Raw genomic sequence first — 12164 nt, 5'->3', positions numbered from 1 at the left:
CTAAGGTTTTGAAGAAAAGCTTCTCAGCAAGGCATCCAAAATGAAAAAAAAATACTGAATACGGTTGTCACAAGGTAGTCACCGATATGATGCTGCAGTGTGAACCAGCACTTGTTCATTTAGCTAAGGCTTTAAGGTGAGCAGATCTTCAGCAATGATCTGAAGAGCTAAATCAAATGAAGTCGCTAACACCTACTTCTGAAGTTTTAAATGCAAAAGGTGCAATATTTATGGCTCTGATAACAGGATCGTAAGACTGCTGCAGAGGCAGTTCGCAACAGGGCTGCGTTTCCCTACGGTATATTTTCAGGCAGAGAATGCCACTTGGTGGCTGTGGTACTCTGTTCCCCCTGTGCTTATAAGAGCTGGAGGAAGATACACGTGTCACAGTTATACTGACTTATATCAGCACTAAAATGCCTTTTTAATTGATCTCAGGCACTGTATTTTGTCCTCTGAGATGCTGAGAGCAGTAGTTCTATATAAATGCAAGGGCTTTAGAGGAAAACTTTTTGCACAGAAAAAGAAAGTCTAGCTTGCTTCAAAAGCAATTTAGTGCTTTGGGTTTTTCAACTTTATTTGCTGCTCTTTTGAATGTATAGTTGGTGCTCATGGTAACAGTTCCAATGCATTCAGAGAAATACCTAAGTTTCCCTCAGTGCTCAGTTTCCACACTCAGTCTCACTATGCTTTGTATGGCCCAGTTCAGCCTTAGTTCAGCAGTTTCTGTTATCAGTGAAAGTTATTTCATATTTTTCACTATCACATGTCTTTATATGTATGATTTTTGATCTGAATTTCCTGTGAGTTCCACAGGTCTCTCTCTGTAAATTCTACTGGGCACCCTGATCCCTGTGTAACTTATGGTTGTTTTTCAGCCCTGATCCATGCACCAGTCAGCAATGGAAACAAATCCTCCACACTTCTCCTTTCTGCTAGTGAAAAAGGGGAGCAAGTTCTCAGCCCCTAAAGGAAGAACATTCCCTGTCTTCTCAGTGAGTAACCTGAAGGAACGTGGCTTAACGGGTTGTGATCTCTTTCTTCCAAGGGTTGTCCTACTCCCCTCAAAAGAACTTTCTGAACCTCTTAATTGGAAACCTAAGTGAAGTTTGGGTTGTTTGGTTTGGAGTTTTAGCAATGTGCGTGGGGGAGATGAGTCAGGGGGAGGGTGCTTGTATTTTTGGCCCCATAGAAACCAGGGTGGAATGATATGAAATCAAGTGTGAATTACTGAGATATGTTTATGTAGACTGACTTTATTTTCTCAGTTGTGGATTTTTTCTTTTTATCCCTTTTTTTCCCTCTGTCTCCTTCTTATGTTGAAGTTTAACAGTCTTCACTTTTAAGAAAAAAAGAATTGTTATCAAAGATGTCTTTTGATTTTTTTTTAATTAGGTTTTGAGCAATTGTCAAAATCATGCAATATTCCTAGAATAAGATTTTGACATGAGCGTTTCAATACCTTCTGAACTGAGGCTTCTATTTTTATTTAATAATGGAGTAAATATTGCATTAAATGCATTAATCTATCAATGAATAAATCACAGATGCTCTAAAACTTCCCTTTCACTCATTCATTTTTATGGCAGGTTGCAGACATTTAAAGATAATTGGGTGTAAATGACATATAAAAGATCAGTCAAAAACAATTGACAGTGACAAGGGAAAGTCAAACACAGATTTTGTTTCAGAAGGTGACAGATGTTCCCCTAATGATCTCCTCATTGATCTCAATATATACACATGTGTATGAACATATCTACATATGTGTAAATACTACATATATACACATATGTAAATACATATACATTTGAAGGCCTAACAGAAGTCAGATCTATGAAAACGTTGTTGTTAAGCTATTTTGAAGTCCCCTTCTCCATGTGTTCATTTGGATGCACCTAATATGCATAATAAAATGTCCAGGTACTAAGTAGGATCAACAAAGAGGGTGAATTGAAGCACTTACCAGAACATTTATAAATTACAAATCACTGTTCAATGCCTGGCATCTAGTAGTGGCCATTCTCAGGAGGTAACTTCTCATACTTTTCTTGTTGTTTACAAAAGTATTTGGAAAGAAGAGGCTCTTTGAAAAAGCATGGGTATTTGCACAAATGCACATATTCTTGTCCAGGTGAATACTGCATACCTGTGATTACAGTGTAATCTAAAGAGGCTGGAAAATTCAGTACCTTTTCTTGACATTATATGAACTAATAAAAATGCCTTCATTTTTACTAGTATAAATCAGAACTCACCCCATTTATGTGATTTCAATTGCAACAGTATATGCATTAAATAATCAGGCCCAATGTTGTCACTGGCCAACTGAGGCACTTGAGGAGACTGGGGAAGACCTTTTTATAATAGATTAATGTAGGGACCAGGTACAATGATATTCAGAGCCCTTAATGGAGTTAGTCTAGAGGTTTGATCTTTTACTGGAAACCAGTAAATATTTCTCCATTCCTAATTTCAGCACATGGCTAGATGGTCATATACTCGTGCTATTGCATATCAACATGCAGCTGTAATATGTATTACATAAATATGCAGATTTATCTGCACAATTGCACAACACTTCAAGCTAGCTATGAGGCAGCTCCAAATCAGAGGCCGTGAAACTGTGGCAGAATGTACTTGAATCAGAATTAATATACTCTGCACTTTATTTCCAAAGAAAAGGGAAACATGCTGGTCTTTTTTAAAGAGAACATACACTGCTTTTTCCTTTCAGGGAAAGCATTGTTATGCCAGAGGAAAAACACTGATTATTTTCTGTAAGTCACATTATAAAAGCAGCCTCTAAAAGGGGACTCCCTTGCTGCTGTCATTAAGGGAAGACAAATACAAGTATGAACACTACTGTGCTGGGACTCAGCAGCACCATTCTAGAAAAACACACAAAGCCTATTTTAATCTCCACTGTTCTAGTGTCGTTAGTTCATTTAATCAAATAGTAGAAAACCAGGTATATACCACTACTCACAGCAATTATACTCAGGAAAACAGTTCTACAGCCTGTTCAAAATCTTTTAAGCAGTTAAACGGAAAAAGGGTGTATAAAAGGACATGTATTTAAATGGGTATATAAGATTAAAAAAAGCACAACTCCACAGACTTTGGAAAGTTTGCTAAACTTTTAATTTTAAAAACTTCCAGTGCAGGTAGTGAATCCATTTTTAGATTACAGTGCGCCAGTAGTAGGAACCTGTCTATGAACATATATACATAATATATATGTATACATAATATGCAATATTCTTATAGCTCAAATCAATATGTATATATAAATATAGTATCTTTCAGTAAGATAAGTCTCCTTTGATTGTTAATTTGCTAGCAAGTACTAATATTCTGGAATGTAGTTTTTTCTGAAATGTTTCTGCTTGTAAATTGTTTTCTTACACAATCTCCACAATATAGTGTGATGTAGGATTCTCTGTACAGAAATAACACACAGTTTTGCTAATAAATATTTCAGGTATTTTAGAACTGCAGTGTATTTCAAAAATCAGGTATTTTTGAAGCATATGTAATCACATTTTAAAGGATTTTCATTGTTTTTCTTTTTCTTTTTTTTTTTTCCTGATGAACATAGAAGAATAAAGGCAGTATATTGCTCACAACAGCAAGGCAATATATCATACACAAACATTGCAGGCTCAAGCACTCATCTTCCCAGACACTTTCATGAAAGCATGATAGCCATGGTTCTGGTTTATGTTTAGCAAAACACACTAGGACGTCTAGCCTTTTCCGCAATATCCATGATTTGTGCTTCATATTCAAAAGGATAGGAAAATGTGTAACTGCTGAGCAAAGGCTCAGGGTGCATTAGACTTCACATGTGATGGAAAAGGGTGATTCAAAGAGCATATTTATTGTAGTATAATGGTGTTATTTATAAGCACTAGACTTCTCATCTGTTTTGTTTGTATATCTCCTGGCTGTCTCTGCTGGAAGACAAAGGTCTGGGCTCATGTGAGGAAGTCAGTAGAGATCAACCAAAATGGCAATACCATGACTACATACTTAAGTATTAGATAGATATAAACACACTACGTGCTTAGGTCTGTCCTTGCTATTAATTTTCTGCAGTGGTGCTACAGCCTGTACATATAGAGCCTGCATAAATACAATGGTTCTAATGCTGTAGTAGCTGCCTTCTAATGTGTGTTTTCTGAGTGTCTTCTGAAGTGATAAAGAAGAGGTATAATAACATCTTCCTGAGCTAACAAAGCACATTACTTAAACTGCAGGGAACTGTCATTCCAGAGGCTACATGCTTGCCTGCAACTCAAAATCCAAATGAATGCAGTTTCTGCCAAAATCTTTTGAATACACTCCAAACAGCCCAGGTTGCACCTCCTTAGAAGCCAGTGGAAGATCACTTTGCATGGGTGCACAGAGCATCTTTAAGTAAGTAGAGGTTAGCTGGGAATTTTTCACCTTCTTAGTAAAATTTCGCTTCCATATTTAACATTTAAAAATGATGCTTCTGCCATTTCCCGTGCAGTTATTTGTCCCAGTATGTACGTTATCGCCTGGTCCCTCAAAGAGCCGTTATCTTCAGGATTTGTCATTAATAGACCTCGTTTCTGATTCTCTTTCACAATTTCTTCATAATAACCAAAAGACAAATTCATTTAAGGCAATGTATCATTTTCAATTTTCCTGTAAGAAAAAATATTATAGGTTTTCTAGCTGATAATATAAAAGCTCAATTCTGTCCTGATATATTCACACATGCAAATGTGAGTGAAATTACTGGGTGTCAGACAGACATAACCAAGAGCAGATCATGGTTCCATGAATCTCAAGATAACCAGAGTTTACTGAAAATCACTCTGAGATTTTCCATCTACTTGATATTCTTTAACAGAAACTCTCTGTCCCCTGAGTTTGTGTCTGTCAGCAATGTTTGCTTATTTTTTAATCGTATTCTGAAAGGTTTCGTCACCTTACGACTGAGGTATAAATGTCTGTCTAGGTAAATGGAAGATAAAGAATATTCTTTGTTTTCTTGCTATAGTAGAACTCAAAACATTGCCATGGACAATAGTTCATATATTAGAACAAGGATAAAAGAAGTAAAATTGTCTTAAAAATGGAGAAATGTTTCAAAGAACAGGAGCAAAACAAGACATGTTCTGTCTTCTTTTCTCAATCATTTTGATAATATGAAGCTCCTCAGTTCTTGTTAAAGTCTCCATGCTAATTTGCAAGGAAAAAAAAAATAAAAAGAAAGCAGAAATTTAAGGGAATAATAATAATAATAAACTCACAACTTAAATAATAATAATAAACTCACAATAAACTCACAATAAACCCAAACCCAAACTTACAATAAGAGCTTCAGCTGAACAAAGCACGCAAGAACAGCTTTATTTATGAAAAATTTGTAACCCTTTGGAGACCTGAGATTCCATTTACATGTACTTTACTTTGGTTTACTCATTTCTTGACAAATTAATGTTTAGAAGCTTCTTTATAAAGTATTAGCATAATTACTGTCTCTTTTCTTCTTGTTAAAATGGCACTTTTTAATAATGTGGTAAGAGAAACAGATTTTTAATAATAACTTGAAAAGCTTTGGAAAAGAATTTCAAGAAAATTTGAGCTGTCAAAAAGTGTTGTCAGTCTCTGAATGACTTGTGTCACATCTATTAGTTATGCATTCTTTGAAGGTCTCCTTAGGGTTGTCTAAGTCATATTATATTTTGTACTTAGTCTCACAGAATAATCACAGACACAAAATAAATATTTTTATTATTAATATCTATTCTAAAAAATCTAATCAGTCATCTTAACCAGGCATATAGGCAGAATCATTTGGAGATTTAATTCACTTTTTTTGAATATTTCAATTTTGTTTTTGTAAGCATGCTAATGAAGCCCTCTAGAAAAGAAGAATTTTGACATTGATTTCTATTTGTCTCCTTTTCATCCTTTGAATATAATGGTGCAGAAACACACTGTCTAATGTCACAAAGTATTCTTAGGAACCTGCTAGGTTATCCTTTTGAATGCATATATACATGTCTGATAGCATAAATACAGGTAATCAAACAGGTTTTAAAAGATTCTGTGAACAGAAGAAAAATCGTAACAGCAGACCATGGAGTCTTATTCAGAATATTCTATTCCCAGTTATTTTCAAATATTCCCCATTCTCAGAATAAGCAAGCTCATTCCTGAGCTGAAGATAACTGACCATTATCCACCTGCTTTTCTCCTTGTGTGCATTTGCTCTTCACTATATATTTCAGATTATTTTGAGTTGTGACTCAGCAAAATACAGCTGGAGTAGGAGCAGAGGCTGCAGTCCTCAATTTCTGAGGAAAAGGAACTCATTTCTTTTCCTCAGAAAATAGTATGCAGGGGGCTTATACCAAAATCCTAGATGTCAGCGCTTGTTTTTAATGTCTAACAGCTATAAATATGTACACACAGGACTCAAGGCCTAACTGGATAAACACCTGAGTCTTTCTCATGCTTTGTAAATGTCAAAAATCCTTTTAATGTGCTTCTCCCTTCATTTAATTCCCGATTTGTTTCTGCCCTATACCACTTTTACATCTGTTTCTCCATCTGTTAGTGTTCTGAAAGTCCCCAAAGCCTCATTGTTTAACTGGAAATGCAGGAGAGAGATTTGTCAAAAATTTCAAATGGAAATGGATCAAGACCTGAGTGGTAGTTACTGCTGTAGCTCAGCAAATATGTGCTTTTTGCTTAGTTTTGACTAAAAGCCACATGCTTTCTATTAACTTACTAGTGCAGGCCTCAGGACTCATCGGGGCTTGTCTCAGTCCGAGTGCATTTTAGCTTGTTTCAGCTGCGATAACAATTGCCTTGCTGTCAGACAAACATTTCTTAACATGTTTAAGCTGATCTCTGTGAATACCAAATGTGGAAAATGTCTAACAAGCCTGTGCAGCCACTGCCTAACAAGCAAAAGACCGTTTCTGGTGACTGTAACTGTGGCTGTGTGGCTTTCATAGCCAACAGCTGAGGAAAGTTAAGCTGTGTGGGAATCAGTAGGAAAAAAAAAGTGCAAGGCAGCACACTGTCTGAGGAAAGCACATAGTATGAACCCTGGGCAGCTCCACGGCTGAAGAGAAAGTAGCCCCACCAGCAAAGTCCTCAGGATGCTGACAAGCTGTCACAGTAACACCTCTCCCTCCCAGATGGCGAAGACCATGGTGCTGTGGGCCTTGGGACCAGGACGGTGAGCATGACACTAGAGAAAAGGATAGACACTTGAATGCTTGCATATAACTATATAATTTCAACTTTATTATATTGTATTTTTTATGAATTAATGAGATTTTTCTGTATCGGCTTGGGCTATGAGTGGTAGTATCATTGTATCTGGGCTAATAATACTTGGTCCTTGTATTTTGATTATACTGTTAAGGCTTTGGTTGGACTAACTGAATTTGAGGGCATGATGGAGTTGCCTGGACTTAGGCATCTAGTACCTACTGCATACCAGGCTGTAGGATAATTCCAGTCACAAACAGATGCCACATAAAACAAATAATGTATTAAAATAGTAAGAATTTTACTAACATACAATGCAGAATATATGTTTTTAGCCTAACAAAAGGGAAATGCTTTTAAAGGCAAAGTTGTGACCTCTTCTTTCAGTCCTCTCCATATGCAGATACCATGCTTTGGATCCCAGGGCTTTTAACAACTGAGGTTCAATAAATTTTATACAGTACATGACATGACAGTGACATGGATACGAGAGTGTATATCTTATATAAGGGAGACCATAGGAAGTCCTTTGATGATTATCTACTGTTCTGTCCTTTGCAGGAATTTCACCACTTTGACACTGAGCCGTTTTGCCTTCAAACATTTTGCACGAAGGCTTTGGAACGGACCTCGTTCTCTCCAGTAGAGAATTGTTTTTGATTGGTTTTGTTTTAGAGATGAATTAGTTAGTGTCTCTTTCTTTCCTTCTTAATTCCTTGCATTCCCCAAAGAAAAGTGCACAGCTATTTAAGAACTAATTCATCATTGCTAAGATTCAAGTAAGGAATGAGATGTTCTAGTGAGATCATCAGTGCCAATTCACATTGATTCCTTAGAGAAAGATCCAATATAAGAAAAACAAAAACATCAGCTGCGCCACTCTTTTTATTTTTCCCCAAAGCAGCTGCATATCTGTTTCATTTTATATTACACATCACTTATTTTTGTAAACTGTACTGATTTAGGAAGACCTGGCAATAGCTTTTAATGAAATGAAGTACTTTTCAAGGTTAGGAAACTTCATTTTTGCTGTGCTTTTATAGCAAAATAACAATTTCTTTAAGATTCTTCAAGGATTTATTTAAGGTAAGGTATAGCTAGCAAAGAATTTACAGTATTTCAGGAGCCCTCAGCCAATGTGCTTACTTAAGATTATCTGTTTTCTACAAGCTGAAATGCTGTTTTCCCCCCCGATCCCCTTTTCTTCAGATATGTTGTCAATATCTGTAAATAATGCAGAAGGCGGTATCAGAATTCAAATTCTGTCATGTCACCATATTGCTTGTGGAAATACTTTCTGTGAAATATGTTTTCCTTTACAACTGGAAGTGGAAATGCTCCTCTGATTTATGAGGCAGCAGGTAATGAGGCAACGGGCTTTCTTCATTATTTCTGAGTTTCATCATCAGAACCAAATATTCTTTTTTCAAAAATAAAATTTAAAAATATCTAGTACTGCATGCTGTTGATTTACTTTTCACCAAACAGGCTGATATGCAATGGCTATTTCTAGAATCCCATTCTACCCTGACAGGGAAAGGGAACGTCTTGGCGCATCAGAGTTACTGATGAAGTGGACTTAAATAAATACTATATGTTGTCAGAGTACAAGTAAAACACTAATGGCTGTTTTTCAATAGGAAATACAGCTATTTTAAGCATTTAATCACTATTGTGTAAATTCCAAGAGAAAACTTTGTATTTCTCTTTGATCTGCTTGACGTGGTTTACTAAAATGTTTGCCTGTATATAGTCTTGTGGTGAGCTAATACTGCAGGTGAGGTTTGTGGCATATGTGAAATTGCCGGGTTTTTTTAAACATCTGTGTATAATAAATAATGAATGAAATATTCCGCTCTAATGTGTAATGCAGATAAGTCTTCTGAGTATAGGAATTAAATGTGAAACAGATGCTTTTAGATTTTAAAGTGCTGCCAGGCTGACACCAATATAGTACAAGGACACTGTAGGGACAGCTGTTATACACGCTGGGCCCCAGCTGCAAATGCGATGTACCTTTCTAAAAGAGATTCAGAATTGCCATAAATCCTTTGCTAACAAGTTTCTCTAAGGCTTCCAAAGAACTGTGGCAATAGTTAGATTTCTGAAATAAGATTGATTTGCTGACGTCTTCTAATGTACAATATACACTAGAACTGAGATTTATAGTGAGTGGTCACTTTTAAGAAACATTTCCTTTGTCATTGCCTTGGTCACCAGGTGATCACATACTTCTGTATTATTTACTTTTACTAGAAAAAGTACTGTAATAATCGAGTCTGGCGATAGAAGATGAGGGTAGACAGTAATGCCTTTGGAGCAGAACATCGACCAGCAAAGGAAAAAAGGGCCCCAAATTGTTTTTCTTCTGAGACAATATTTTATAACAGAGAGCATGTCATATGTGTGCCTAACTTGAGGCACTTCTGGCACTACTTAAATATCTTACTGAATGGGACCCATATTACACTTCAAGTCGGAAAGTTGAGATTAAAGTTAATCCCAAAAGAGAAGAGAAGCTTCTTATATGCTTCCTTCTTTTTTTTTTTTTTTTTTGTTCTAATTTGTGCACGCTGTTCTTCCTCTGTTTGTCATTTTCGATTAAATATTTGTCTGTGGAAACTTTACTTTTTTCTTCTAAATTATTCTGTTTGGGGAGTTTTTGGGCATCAATCATTGCAAAAAGAACGAGAAGTCGACAACAAACTGCAATCCTCCTTCATCTGAAAAAAAAAAAAAAAAAAACAGATTCTGAGAGTCTCTCAAAGGACAAACTTTAAAGTTATATTCTTTCACCAAGAAAATCATAACCAAAATAGATTAATTTAAAAGCATACCAAAGGGAATTTGCAAAGTATACAGATCAATAGAAAATAAGGTTTGTTTATTCCCCAGTGAGTGCTGCTTCATTTACTACATTGTTATCATGGATGGTTTACTGCTCATGTGAACGAAAAGGGGAAGAAAGAGCAGAAATACTGCAGCAGAGAAAGATATGAATTAAGGATGAACAACAAGACGGATTACTGTCAAAGAGTGCTAGTCATTAGTAGGGCTACACCAGTTTAGGGCATTTCCAGAGCATGTAGCTTAGGCTTTATATGAGCTGTGAACCTTGTAACAAGCTGTTGAAGCGATAGATTTCTGGGACTTCAGGGGCCAGTATTTGCTGTGCTCTTACTTTGTGTTATGTAGATTTTCTTCTTCCCAAGTTGCTTTTTTTTTTCCCCCACCCCGCCACAAGTCCTTCAGTAGCAGTGCGTAATTCATAGCAGAGAAAATGACTGTCTGTCAGCTGTCGAACAAGTGTTCTCTGTCTAAGAATTTGGTCTACAGTTTTGTTTATATAATATGTGTAACACTTATCTAAATATAGGTATATAGTATATGCACATACCTACATGCATCTATGTAAGTGTATGTGCATATATCTCTCTATGCAATGAGGTATGCATAATATATATACTATGTGTGTGAATAGATACAATAAATCTATTAGAAATGTGTGCAAATATGTAGTAGAAATATGTGTAGAAAAATGTGTAGAAATATGTAGTAATAAAACTGTTCATCATCTTGTCATGGAAGTTATTCTTATCTCTTCATTAATATGGGACTAGCATTTGGCTAAAACCATTTTTTTTTCTTTTTAAACATCGATTTTAGGTACTTTAGTTGCATAGTTATTTTCTTCATTGCAAAGTGCAACTTCACTGAGAAAGGGAGCAGTAATTCTCAGATCAAATATCTGATCCTACACCACTTGCATGAAGTTGAAAATTGAGGTGTTGCAGAATTAAGTGGCAGTGTAGCTGTGGATGAGAGACAGAGCTCAGCTCATCAGCCTCATTTGAAGAGTCCCTATGCTTAAAATTCCACAGAAATGAACATATCAGCATATTAACATGCTTTTCAATGTCGTCTTTGTCAGCATTTATCCTTTCTGTTATAGAGGATATTTGGGAAATAAGAACTTGCTTTTGTCTAGGTAGCATATGATATTCTCTGTAAAAAAAGAAGAAATCAAAAAGGAAAAAAATCAACAAACTGTCCACATAGGTGCCCAAGAGCACAGTGCTAAAATGACAGGGCATTAATTCAAGCAGAGTAGTTCACAAAGATGGGGAGCTAATGAAGAGAAACAGGCTTAAAGCCTGCTGCATGGCAAGTGCTGCAATGCTGAAAACAAGGGGAAACACAAACACCCAGACCTCCCTGTCTGAAATATCATATTTTGCATAAAATTATAGGGTGGTTTATAGCAAGTTAAGCCAACCTAAGTGTGCAGTTAAAGTGTCACTACTGGTGTCCATTCTGTTGTGCTACTCATTTGACAAAGGTGTGGGTCAAACCTACACCACTTAGCCAAGTGTTGAGAGAGCAGAGATTTACCATGAGTGAGCCCACAGTTCCCCATAGTGTTGCAAGCAAAGAACATCATCAGCCTGTCTGCCCTTCCAGCAACTCCCATAAAGCCAAGAGTGTAAAAATTCACACCCGTCATTATGTTATGGAGAAAGTGTTTAATTCAATGTCTTCTGCCTCCAAGACTCTTGAAGTTGCATATTTGTTTTTGTTGTTATTGTTCCGCTAGTTACAAGGTAAGTAACAAAGATACTTTAAAGAAATTCCTTTTCCCAGATAAGAAACATGCAATCCAAGTGCAATCCTAGATTCCCTTTTATCTTTTCTTCTGACTCCAGAAGTTTTGCATAATGCCTTTTATCCCTTTTAAACCACAATCACAAGCCATAATTATAATGAAACCCAGGGTATTTGAGCAGCTTAAGCTGTTTCTGAGTAGGCAGTAAGACATCTCAAATACAAAAGGTATAATATATCTGTTTTCTGGACTCCAAACAGGCTTATTTAGAAAGGGAATTTGGAAATAAAATAGC

The sequence above is a fragment of the Tinamus guttatus genome, unplaced genomic scaffold, assembly GCF_059628265.1.
Source record: "Tinamus guttatus ecotype Peru unplaced genomic scaffold, ASM5962826v1 Tinamus_guttatus_pri_ptg000288l, whole genome shotgun sequence".
Taxonomy (NCBI): domain Eukaryota; kingdom Metazoa; phylum Chordata; class Aves; order Tinamiformes; family Tinamidae; genus Tinamus; species Tinamus guttatus.
The sequence above is the reverse complement of the archived record's forward strand: the minus strand, read 5'-3'. Positions refer to the sequence as shown.